The sequence below is a fragment of the Atractosteus spatula genome, chromosome 2 (assembly GCF_055471065.1).
Source record: "Atractosteus spatula isolate fAtrSpa1 chromosome 2, fAtrSpa1.hap1, whole genome shotgun sequence".
NCBI lineage: Eukaryota > Metazoa > Chordata > Actinopteri > Semionotiformes > Lepisosteidae > Atractosteus > Atractosteus spatula.
Window position 1 is genome coordinate 46,201,378 of NC_142707.1, and position 12,606 is coordinate 46,213,983.

Here is a 12,606-nt window from a genome sequence, read left to right on the forward strand (position 1 = left end):
GAGATTGATCAACAGTGACAGGAAACATTTATTTGCAGTCCTTGCCAACTCAAGGGGGTGCTGCAAGGTACTGAACTTTGTCCAATAAGGCTTTATTTGAGAATAAATGTTGAAATCCTAAGGGGTTCTCAAACTCTCAGCACTATATAATCCCTCAAAACAAAGCATACAAAAAAAAAAGATTGTGAGCACGATGTGTAACCTACTGAACAGTTATAGCTTAATCATAATAGAGGGGAAAAAAAACCTAACCGAATGTTTCAGTTCAGCTTAGAACCCAGATTTCATGTTACCTGAAAACTAAAGTTTACTTAGTGCTGCAAACAGACAGGATAATACCAGGACATTCACCACAATAGTTCACAAGCTGGATACTAAACATGAAACAAAACTTGTATGAACGTAGTGTAGTAGTGAATCTGTCTGCGTTGGTTTAAGCCACCAGAGGGCAGTTTAGGTACATTCTAGAGAAAAAATATTGACCTTCCCTTATGAGCGTGAGAGGAATCTAATACAGCTGGTTTTCGTTAGGTTTCTCTAATGAATAATAATTAATAGTAAAGACTGAAAAAAGTATCTAGGACTAATTGAGTCTCTGGTTGGCACTGAAGTGATGAAGCTTGGTGCTTGCCCATCAAATGGGTAACTTCTACTGTGTGGTCAGCCTAAAGGCAGCCTGTTAAGTTTTAGGAAAAAAAAGGCACATCTACAGTAGATAGGCTAGGAAGTTATTGACCTAATTAAGGAGGGACACTGATTTTAATACACCAGGGTGTCTTCAGGCTCATCTTGGCTCAGAGATTCCCTGCAGTTTGGGTGGTTAATGCGGCCTTCCTATGGAGCATTACTGGTTTAGGAGAACCCGTTGCATGAGGTGAACAGTGACTTTATTAACGTTGCGTTTCTTTCCAAAGTCAGTCATTTTCAATGCAAACCCCAACATCAAATAACATATGGTTAAAACAAACTATTCCCCATGGGTTCTCTATTTTTTAGCACTGTGAAAAAAAAACACTTCCTTAAACAAACGTCGGGATGTTATTTGGGAAGCTTTTGTATTTTGCACTATTTTCTAATTCACAATCAGAAATGACACAAAAAAGAAGTTCTTAAGAAATTTCAGAACTCCAGGTAGTGAGAAACTTGAATGTCAATGCGAATTAAAGCATTGAGAAGACAGGAAAGTGTGTTAGTTGCTCTGATGAACTCATACAGGTTAAACATGTGAACACTGCATATCGCTGTTTCTTGCAAGTCTACTGCTTGTAAAATCCTTTTTAATTTACTGTGATAACCTCAATGAAAACGTAAGCTTCCTTTTATAATATTGGAAAACAAAAAGCAGAAAGAATTTTCACCTGAAAACAAGGACAGTCTTTCGGATTTTTACTTTAATTTGCATTTAGTGGCTTATGTGAGTGGTTTATACAGCAGGTTGCACAATGATGCCACTGTCTGTGCTAGAGCCAAGATACTGCCGGATGAATAACCTCCCTGTTGTGGGCAATGCTGTATCAGGATCTCTTTTCTACTGTCAAATTGTGTTTTCTTAAAAAGCAGACATTTTATAGGGCGATTATAATTTTATAGATTCTGATTGCTCTTAAAATTGGTTGTCCTGTCTGAAGTGGCAAGTGAAGGGGCAGTTTTATTACTGTACTGTGCGAACCAGGTATGAGCACTGTTGCTACAATAACAGGTTTATGCAATGTTTTTTCAGGCTGTAGGGGGACAAACCTTTTACAAGCAATAAATGATATTTGATGCTACTGTATGTATTCATTTTTGCTTTCCATTGAATCAATATTGACATAAAGAGACTGTTCTTAAAATGTCTTCCACAATGTTTAAACATCTTTCAAGATATTGATATTCCACCCACAGCTGTTCATGTATTGCTCCAGACTAATGGTGGAGGCATGGACCACTAAAAACTAAAGTACAAAAATAAATAAGGGTGTAAAATAATGTGCAGGATCCTCTTCTGACAAGCACAGGATATTACAGCCACAGCATACTGTAAAATACTTGCCGTTTCGTCCTTTGACCTGTCACACAAAAATAACTTTTCATACATAAATTGCCAATCTAAAAGTATTCTTTTTTGACTTTTTCAGACTTCAATTTCAGATTTTTGTAAATCTGATGGTAAAGTGTATACCATCTGATACCAGCGTATCAGAAAATTTCCAAATGCTTATATTTAAAATACAACCGTATAATGCCTGTGGAAAGCAGTGAATTCATCAGACAATACTCAGTGTGAAAATTAAGGAAGATTTTTTTTTAAACTTAACCCTATATATAACAAGATAATGAAGAAAAAGATTTCAGAGTTTTTGTCACTTAAGACTTTCAAAAGCAGAACCTGTTCATTTCTAGGTCCATTAAACATGACACTGCTTTCAACTCTTTAAAGTCATACTAAAGACACTAAATCTTTTGTAACTCTTGCTTATCATAGTTTATCAAAGTAAGTCTCTTATTTCTTATCATAGTCCACAGGATGTTATAATTAGGGCAAGAGAAAATACAAAAGAAATGAAAGCATGTAACTAATGTGTATTGCTTTTTGTAAGAAAAGATAGTTTACAGTTTATTATCCTGTCAGTTCACAAAACCCTATCTGGTTGCCCAAAAGATAGCACCTGTTTACTATCCCATTAGTTATCTTGTAAACAAAAATTAGCCTCCTTTCTAATTGCTTCCAAGGTACTTACATTATGTGAAAAAAAAATCAATTTCATAAGAAGAAAAACATTAATCCAAAGGTGTTTCACAATACATTCAAATCAGTTAAACCTGTTAATAGACAAATTCATCACATTACAAAATGATCAGCAAACATTGCAACGTGAAGCACTGTACCTTAGCAATCCCTTGTTACCTCTGCTACTGTACATTTCCTAGTCAGGCCTGGTCACAAACTAATCACATTTCAGCACAGGCACTTGCCTCCTGTCCCCAGGAAGTACAGAGGCTGGTGGAAATTCTGAGCACTGACAGTGAAGAGCTTCTGATCAGTGCAGTGCTCCGGGAAGCCCTGGCCCAGGCACAGTACCATTAGGATTCAGCGCACGGCTTTCTGGAACAGCAGAGACACCGTACATGGATAACACCACAAACATCGGCCCCCTTGTGACCACATTTTCTACATCATTCACAGAGACATCTTAAGGCACCGAGATCAAGAAGCAATTGCGATCTCCGGTTCTCCGACGTAACGCCCAAACTCTAAAATTACAAGACACTTGGGTCACATCATGAAGACGATCTATAGAAGGCTGCCTATTGTACTCAAGGCAACTGAATAACCTAGTACAGGCAGCTTGCTTGGTTCATTACACTCTGCGCAATATTGCAATGAAGAAAGAAATTAAATGCTAATGGAATAATAAATACATTGAGACAACTCAACAATGGATCCTTGCTCCAATTCATAAGGGAAAGAAGGCACAGTCTACTGCCCGTCTTAATATGAAATTAAGCTCCCATAAAAGATTGAGTCAATTCCTCCAGTCTTAAAAACAAATTATAAACAGATTTAGAACCAAAGAACTTTTATAGTAAAGCTTCAGTGTAAACAGAGAAGATATCAATGAACCGAAGTGCATCCAGATGGCACTGTGGATACAACACTGGGGAGCAGCACACAAAAGAAGACTAAACACTCTAAAATGTGTACATTTTAGATCTTATTTCAAGAGCTACTTTTGGTTTTCTAGCTTGAATAAAACCAAGAAAACATCTACGATACCAGTATAGGAGAATGCTGGGATCTATGTCATTTAAACACTCCCTAGGATCCTTACGTTTTCCAAATTTCTATATTTTTCCTGAGCCTAAAGAGACTTACTCTTCAGCTCAAATCCAAGTAGTTAGAAAACATGTCCACAATTAATCTCTTTCAGGAACGGGTATTTTGGGGTATGTGGAAATACAAGCTAGGGGATACAAGTGTCCTACAAACTACAAGGTATTTTCGTTACACAAACGGTTGTGTAAGTATGGAACCCAGCTGTTGTTGAAGAGGATAGAAAACAGCAGGATCAATTAGCTACCAGCAACCAAACAGAGTAAAGAGTCCAGTGGTCTCCTCTCATGCCTCCATTCTTTCTAACGTGCATGCATAGGCAAGTTGAGTATCTGAATTATTTTTAAAAGGCAGACGTTTTAATCGGAATAAAGGTCTCTGCACGTACACTGAACATCAATTACACTGCATTTCTAACTCTATTCATGGCATCACTAGCTTCAATTAGCAGTTAAGACACACTGCTCTCAGCCATACTATGTCCAAACCCCAAAACCAAGAATCCTCAACACCATTAGGTGTTGTTAGATACTAGAAATACAATGTCACACATCCTTCTCAGATTCAGAATACAAACCTCCTTGCTAATGTCATTGCAGATAACATGCTACTTGGCAGTCGTTTGGAAAGTGCATCATTCATGTCACTCTGCACAGGCACCTAAGATATTCGATATCTACTCTCAAGATCATGTCAGTCACAGTTCTTCCAGGTCATAAAACTAAACTGGAGAACAGCTTCATGTCTTTCTACTGTCCGAGATGTCTGCTGCACTGAATCTTGGCCCAGCTATTAAAAAATCCTACCTCCAAGGAATAGACCACTTCCTTCTGGATTGGATCCTTCTGGATCCTCATAGTGTCATGCTCTTTCAAGGGTTCAAGGGTCTCCACACCTGAGAGCAGACTGCAAGTCAAGGGCAAATTGCAAATCACTACAAGATTTCCACCAAAGACGACACAGTGGTTATGGACAGCATGCCTGCGTCACTTTGAAAACAAAGAAGGGTTTGTCTGCCCAACAAGATGTCAAGGAAGAGGTCACATTTTAAACTGCATTTCACAAGATGCATTTTGACTGAGGTACAATTTGTCACAAAAAAAAATTCAATAGCATGTAAGGATCAGGTCTCAGGATCATTCACTGGGAAAAATATTACCTGTCATTTGTTTTAGTTTATGATACCATGTCATTTAGAAGAAAAAAAACATTTCCGTTTTGCAACTTTGAATAATAAATTAACAGATGCAATTGTATGACTAATAAATTACATTATGTTAATCACTACAGAGAGGCACATTATAAAACACTTAGTATAGTTTCTGCTGTGGTTTGCATTATTTGAGGGAGTGAGCATTGCTATTGAAGAGTTCCACCAGAAATGTTTCCGTGGATTGTGGAACACCACAATTTCTAATTGACTTGTGTGCATTTATAACACACAAGCCTGCAAAACAACACAAGTAGAAGGTTTACTTTTTTCCCCTGTCATATCCTGTCACTTGCTGATGCAATGTAATTGAATTATTTTATGATGTCACCATCATTGTTAAACATGTTGCTAAACACTAAAAACCAAATAACACAGTAACAGTACAGAACAGTGGCAAATCAGTTATACAGCAGCAGATCCAAAAAGAACGGTCATCAGTCTAAGTTTAATCAATCTTGGGTTTCAGTTTTCACTGCAACCTGCAGAAGCTTTCAGAGCATATACACACTGGGGCGGTGCGGTGGCTCTGTGGCTACGGATCTGCGCCTGTGGCTGGAAGGTTGCCAGTTCGTATCCTGTGGCCGGTAGAGGAATCCTACTCCGTTGGGCCCCTGAGCAAGGCCCTTAACCCCAACTTCTCCAGGGGCGCCGTATAAATGGCTGACCCTGCGCTCTGACCCCAGGCTTCTCTCACTGTCTGTGTGTCTCATGGAGAACAAGCTGGGGTATGCGAAAAGACAAATTCCTAATACTAGAAATTGTATATGGCCAATAAAGTGATCTCTAACACATTTACTTTGTGTATATATGCTTAGTAGATGCCTTTCTCCAGGGCAACTTCCATACTATGCAATAACGCATAAAAAAGATTTATTCATCAATGTATCTCTAAAGAAATTGGAATATTTTGAATTATTTATTCATTGCTGATCTCATTTATATCCAGGTACTGCTATCAACTTTAAATTAAAGCGAGCTGTCCTTTAAGATGATCATGAGACGATTTTAGAAGCTTGCACGAGCTGTGAAACTGTAGATTTATTCAAAGTGATTAAATCCTGTGTTCTATTCATTTTAGCCTAAGGTGCCTATGAAGAACAGATCTAAATCTGAAAGTCATGCAGATCTAAAGCTTGGTGCGTAAACAAAGCAGAAAACAAAATGTGTTGATTCTAAACATATTAAATACAGGGGTTTTAAGATTCTGACCATTTACTATTAAGTCTTTTACTATTAAGACTGCATGTAAAAATGAAATGTCAATCAAGTCACCTGGAAGCACTATCAGGGTTGCCTAGCCTGGGTCATGGTGGAAAACTGGCTGCTAGTTTTAATTCCACCTGAGCTCTCAATCTCTGGTGGATTGAAGACTTAAAAAAAGTCAAAACAAGCAATTAAGTCAGATCAGTTGTTTCTTCAACCAGTATCAAGCGTCAGAAAGGGGAAAGGTACTTTCTGCAACAACTTAACCATCCAGAACTTTACACAGCCTCTCACCTTGCTTGCCATTATTTTGGATGAAACGGCTCTTACTACTAGACTACAATCAGCTGATAAAATAATGTTTTGTGCTGCAGGTGTCCAATAGGTTACATTTCAGGCCCTGAAATGAGGGCACTTCTGAAATGCAGAAATCTGTACAGGGTTGATACCAATTACAAACCCCATTTGACCCAGAGAGCTAAACGCAACTTTACAAATATGACCCAAATAGAAAACAGAAATCAACTAGCCTGCTATTAAGAACTCAATAAGAGCAAAAGCCAGAAAAAGCACTGTTCCTCCAGGATGTGGGTTTTGGAAAAGTGATATTTTAAGATTTTAAAATGTAAAGTGCATCATGATTCCTTGATTCAAACATGTCAGTCATTGCAGAGGCTACAGACACAAAAATGAAAGACTCAAAACATGTAAATTGGTTCAGTCAATGCTTGAAGTCACAAGGCCCCAGTCTTGTTACTTCTCAGTAAAGGAAAGGAGTCACAACAGATTACTTGAATTATCTGTATTGTGACAAAATGCAAGGTGAAATTCTAGGAGGTGTCCATTATGAGCACAGAATATGGTACACTCTTTACATCCATTACCTAGAAAATTTAAATGGGGAAAGTTAAAAACAGCCCTTTATAATAGGGAAGTACCTTTCCCAGCTAACTACAGGTTAATAGAGGCCAATAAGATGCAGATAAAATGGTGACCACTTCTTTTTGTGATGTCATTGCATAAAGGACTGCAGAGGATTACAAATAGCTGTATACTTCACCAATTAATCTTTTAAAATATGTTTAAGTAACTTTTCACTTAAAACACCACAGGATCCAAGACACCCCTTATTATTTACCTGGCTCTTGAGTTCATCAACCAGTTGAGTACTTCAGCCAAAGAATTTCCATTGACCGTTTTTACGTTTTGGTTTTTTTTTATTTGGTTTTTTTACTCTCCTCCCGTGCGGGGGGTCCATTTTTGGAGGTGGGTGTGTCCCTAAATTGGGTCTCTATCTGGATTGGTTGAAGAGAGTGGTCTGGTTTTAAATGCCGGTACGGGACGTCCGGAGAGTTGTGTGGAAGAGAGGTGTAAGAAAAGGCGAAAACGCGAGAAATATCATTTTTGTTTTCTTGGCTGTGGTTTAGGGTTGGGATTGTTGTGTCCGTGTTTTTTTTGTTTTCCGTTATAGCTTCGTTTAGATAGAGTAGACAGATGTCTTGAAGAAGACTTTGCCACCCCTTCCTTGGGAGACAGGTTTAGAGGGTATTGAATTGTAGAATAGCGTTGTTTTTGTTTGTATATTTCTGTCCGTTAAACCCTTGCTCTTGTGTTAGTCCCCATTCGCCCCTAGACTGAGACATATTGGGGACGTAACAACCGCTTAGAGAAACAAGTGGGAATTTGGCTTGTCACACTTCTGTAAACATGCTAGAAGACTTTTGGGGGTAGGGGGCCAGTATAATAAAAAAAATCACAATCATGTCCCACCTCTATTATAAATGCCAAGCTGAGCAAAGGTTAGGATTTTCATATATTAGAATGTAAATTTATTCTGCTATAGTGCAATAACATTTAATGCGATATTTGCAGCACTACTTTGTTAAAACTATTTTAAGGTAGCTCAAATCTCAGTGAATCTTAGTTTCTTCAAATTATTTAAAACACATATTTTATTTGGAAAGCAATTTGTCACTGAACCTAAAAATGTTTCTTATTTTAAATAAAATGAAGACTGTCTCATAGATAGAGATGTAAATAAATGTACTGTAACTACTTCTCACAGCTCAATCTTATTATAAGCCTGTGACTGATGCTTTAAAGAAATTCATCTGTGTGCAATTTTTCAGTTTCCAATTTTGAAACTGACTCGGACTCTTCCTCTTGGGGTTGATGACTGCCATTTTGTTCAACTGCTGCTGTGCAATGATAAAGGAATGAATAGTACAATAAACCTAGAATTGTGTCAACCTGACATATACCAAAATACTAAATATTGTTTAGCCTTGATCTTAAGGGTAAAACAATAATTAAGCTTAATTAGACTGAAACAAAACCAACTGAAATGTAAACGTTTTGTGAGTGAACCTGACAAAAGCTTTTTTGTTTAGTATGATATTAATCAAACAAAAATTAGTGACTCTACAATATCTGTTGTATTAACATTAGAAAACTAGTATTTTAAAATCTACAACCAGCCTTCACTGCAACCCACTTTTTTTTATTCTTCATCAGTATATAATATTAAAAACTTTCTACCCCTTATCCATAAATGGGGAGGTTTTTAGAATTTTCTTGAGATAAACATTACTGTCCAAGAGCACTCAGTGACCTCAATCATTTTACCATGCATTTAACACTGAGTAATAACTGACAATCACAATGAAAAAAAAAACAATACTGAGAAAACTGCATAGCAGTAACATTCAGTAGGATATATTTAGCCTATGCGTACCTGGACTATTGAGTTTAAACATTTGATTAAACACTGAATGAAGAGATTCTCAATAAAAGTACGGTGCAGTTAAAAATGAATATTAGCTGAAATAATTCAGATTCATCTTGTGAGACATGCTCAGTCTAGACAAGTCTTTTGCTGTCTGGACCACATTGATGACAGCAATTTCAAATTATTTTGAAAATTTGTTGTAGAGACATTCAAAGCGATCCAAAGCAAATTAGAAAAAAAACTAGTGAAAACTTTAGATAAAAGAGGTAAAAGACAAAGGCAACAGAACAGCTCAGACAGTTCAATTCCAACTGCTGTTTGTAATAACTATATAGACAAATATTTAATTTATTTGTATGTATTTAATAGATTTATTTAGTGCTTCAGGACCAATTACATATTTAAGTGTAATATCACTAAATATCAATGCACATTGACCAAAATATGTTTTCTAAGAATTTCCATCAAGCGTTGTGGTGAGTATTGGACACCAGTGCATTCTAAGCCCACAAGGTACGATATCCATTTTGACAGACTCCTTGTAGAGAAGGTGAAGTCCATGAGCCACAGGCTTACCTGCAGCAGTCTTTGCTCCCGATTTAGCTGTGACTAGAATCACCTCTCATCGGCCATCTAGGATAGAACACAGCAATTCCAAAGTAACTTGAAGGCTTGCAGATTAGCCTTTGTAATGTAATCAATACTGCTGCGATAGAGCAATAAAGGTACAGTTATTTTAGAGTTACTACAATCCGTGACAAAAATAAAATGAAAATACTGCTCATCCTTAATTTTAATTCCATGCACACCAGCATGATTAACATAAGGGAGTACACTGAAAGGCCACAGCACTTATTTCCCGCTAAAACTAGTAGTTTTAAAAACCACACAGTGTTGTTTCTTTGTGCACAAAACAAAAGACTAAAAATACAATTTTATTTTCATGCCAACGAGATCTGCTCTCAACTTGATTTAAAACAGAGGACTGAGAAAGTCCCAAGGGCATGTTGTTCAACTTAGAAATTCTGAGGTCACACAGAATTTATTTAATTACACTCAATGACTTTCTACTTGGCTATACTGTAGACATGAAGTCTCCAAAACACTGATCCTTTCATGATAGCTTGGCTATTGCTCATTAGAAAGGTTTTCAGCTGGATAATACTTTAGATTTTAAACAAAGAAACAAAAAGCAAAAGCTTATTAAAAAAAAGGCATCAGAATCCTGCATAGTTCAAAACTAAACAATTGACTTTTAAGACCGGAAAAGATGAAAATTTCCATGTACACTATGACCTCCCAGACAAAATTAGGATCCCAGGTAAATTAAGTTTCTAAGAGTGCAAATATTGTGCCTGAAGAATAAAATTCCCTTACAGAAGTTGGTAGGTAGATGTCAAATACATGAACAGGTTTGATATAAGGTCTTAAAACCTGGATGCAACAAACCTTGCAGATCAAAAGAGAAATGTTAAAGGCAGCTTCTGAGTCATACAAACTAGGCAGCACGGATGCCTTTAGCATGGTCAGTAATGCTTTGGAGATTAGCTCAGCCAGAAGGTGAAAAAAATCCAGTACTAATTTTGAACACTAAAACATTTCTGGCATAAGCCTCAGGTGACAAAGCCTTCATTGTGCGCAATATTAATCGTTTAGGACATATCACAATCGGGTACAGAGAAACCGATTCATACCTTTACTGATTCTACATTCTCTATAATTCTATATTCTTAATATTTCTCTATATTGAGCCTATTTTAACTGCTTGCTGGCACTTCTAAATATACTATCAACAGATGTAAGTCTGTTAAACTCAGCTGCTACAAACTAATCAGATCAAAGATCCACATGAATAGCACTCCTGTACAGGCCTCCCTGTATTCGTTCTCAGCGTCAGATAAGATTGACTTCAATAGCGGTCACCTGACCCCAAAAATACAAAGGCCTCTTTCAAGTCCAAAGACTTCCTGAACAATTAAACTCCATCTTGACAGCTAAACTCTAAATTGTGGCTTGCTATGTCCCTGTGACAACACGACAGACTAGGCATTTGGGCTTTCTAGAGAAATGTGCCTGATGATCTACCTGAGACTATACAAGCTTCCCTGTCAGTCTACTAAAGCGGTTTGAAAAGGGAATTCTATTGTAAAGAAATCTCACTGTTGATATAGAACTTGTTGGTGGGAGGTGGGGGGGGGGGGAATCCCGATGATTTGCAGCCTAAATTGCAAAGCACTTTGAGATGCACTGCTGTGAAAGGTGTTCAAAAAACTTATTTTTAAGTTATGGTATGATCAGACCAAAACTTGATTCATTCCAATAATAAACAGAAAAAAACTGTAAAGAATGTCTCCGCTGCTAGATGGTCACTAATAGTCCACTAGACACACAGGTTAATAAGAAATAAAGGTGGAAATGAGCCAGAAACTATTCTTGCTAAGATAAATCTGCCCACTCAAACACTGCTCCCAGCTTTCAACAGTCTCAGCAACTGGAAATTTGCCCAGTCTGCATCTGTAATCCCAAATACACCATGTCAGCACAGGAGGGAAAAGAACAAACTTAAAATGACACAAAGCTAGAAAACTGAACTCCCCATCCCACTCTCAATTTTCTAAAGTACAGTGCACAGCTCTTCTGTATACTGTGAAACTGGAGTAAACCATCACCAGAAAACTGCAGACAACAAGTGAAAGGAGGGATAATTAAGGTCAGCTGGACAGGCTATTCTCTTCTAAGGTATTGATGTTAACAGGCCATCGTTATACTCTTAGTTGAGTAAATGTTACTTGCATTCGACAGAAAAAGCTAAAAGCTCGGCTTGACTGTAGATAAATGCATCTTGACAGCTTGATTCCTGTTGCCCTTCGTGTGTCACACAGGTACTGGAACAATCTTACATCACCGATTACACAAAAGATAGTGAAAATAAAAAATTACGCGTCCATAAAATTGGTGGGTTGTGATAATGTCTTCAGCTGACAGACCACAGAAAATCATGCTATGGGTGCAAAATTAAATAAGTGTCAAAAGAGGAAATTACCATATAAACAGTATGGACAACCCCACTTATAAGTCTAGTGAAGTACAGACAATACTTAGTATCCGATACCCACAGCTATTCTTCCAGTGACAATGAAGTGTTTCAATATAATAAAGCATATTTTATGAAAGAAGGCAATTAAAACCTTATTTAAAGTCACAAGGTTTATTAATGAAAAGGGGTCTCTACAGCTACTGATATTTCATTCATTATCATAACTTCTGTTTAAGGTCGTATTACCTTTACGAATCTTTGGCACATTTTTTTTGCAAACAAGTTGACTCCAAAGAAAAAAATTAAAATTAAAGGAATATAATTTAAATAAAAAAGGTAACTGGTATGCAATGAACCTGATGAATTCGCATCTTAAACAAGAATATAAATCTTATTATTTAAGATTTCTACAAAATGAGCTACAAATCTGTACCAGCTTTAAATTCTTTTAAAACACAGAAATCTTAAATCATAATTGAACAGTAAAATACTGAAGGTTCAAAAGATCTTATCTTACCCAAAGAAAATATATTGCCCCAGATTAATGGAGCTCTACTGTATTTAATTGCTAAATTAAATACAGCTTCAAGGCCATGAACAGGTGAAAAATT

At 37.0% G+C, this 12,606-nt stretch overlaps 1 protein-coding gene across 3 annotated transcripts in view; it reads right to left on the reverse strand.

Moving 5' to 3' along the window:
- The window catches only part of wasf1 (WASP family member 1), a 74,621-nt gene that overhangs the window by 39,854 nt on the left and 22,161 nt on the right, over window positions 1–12,606 (reverse strand). Inside the window, exon 1 of one of the 3 annotated variants that reach the window (XM_088933524.1) lies at window positions 4,621–4,699. The exons of the other annotated variants lie outside the window; for them this stretch is intronic. The gene's annotated coding sequence lies outside the window, so the exon portion shown is untranslated. Of the gene's footprint in view, window positions 1–4,620; window positions 4,700–12,606 lie in introns of those variants that run through there. 3 annotated transcript variants of the gene reach the window in all.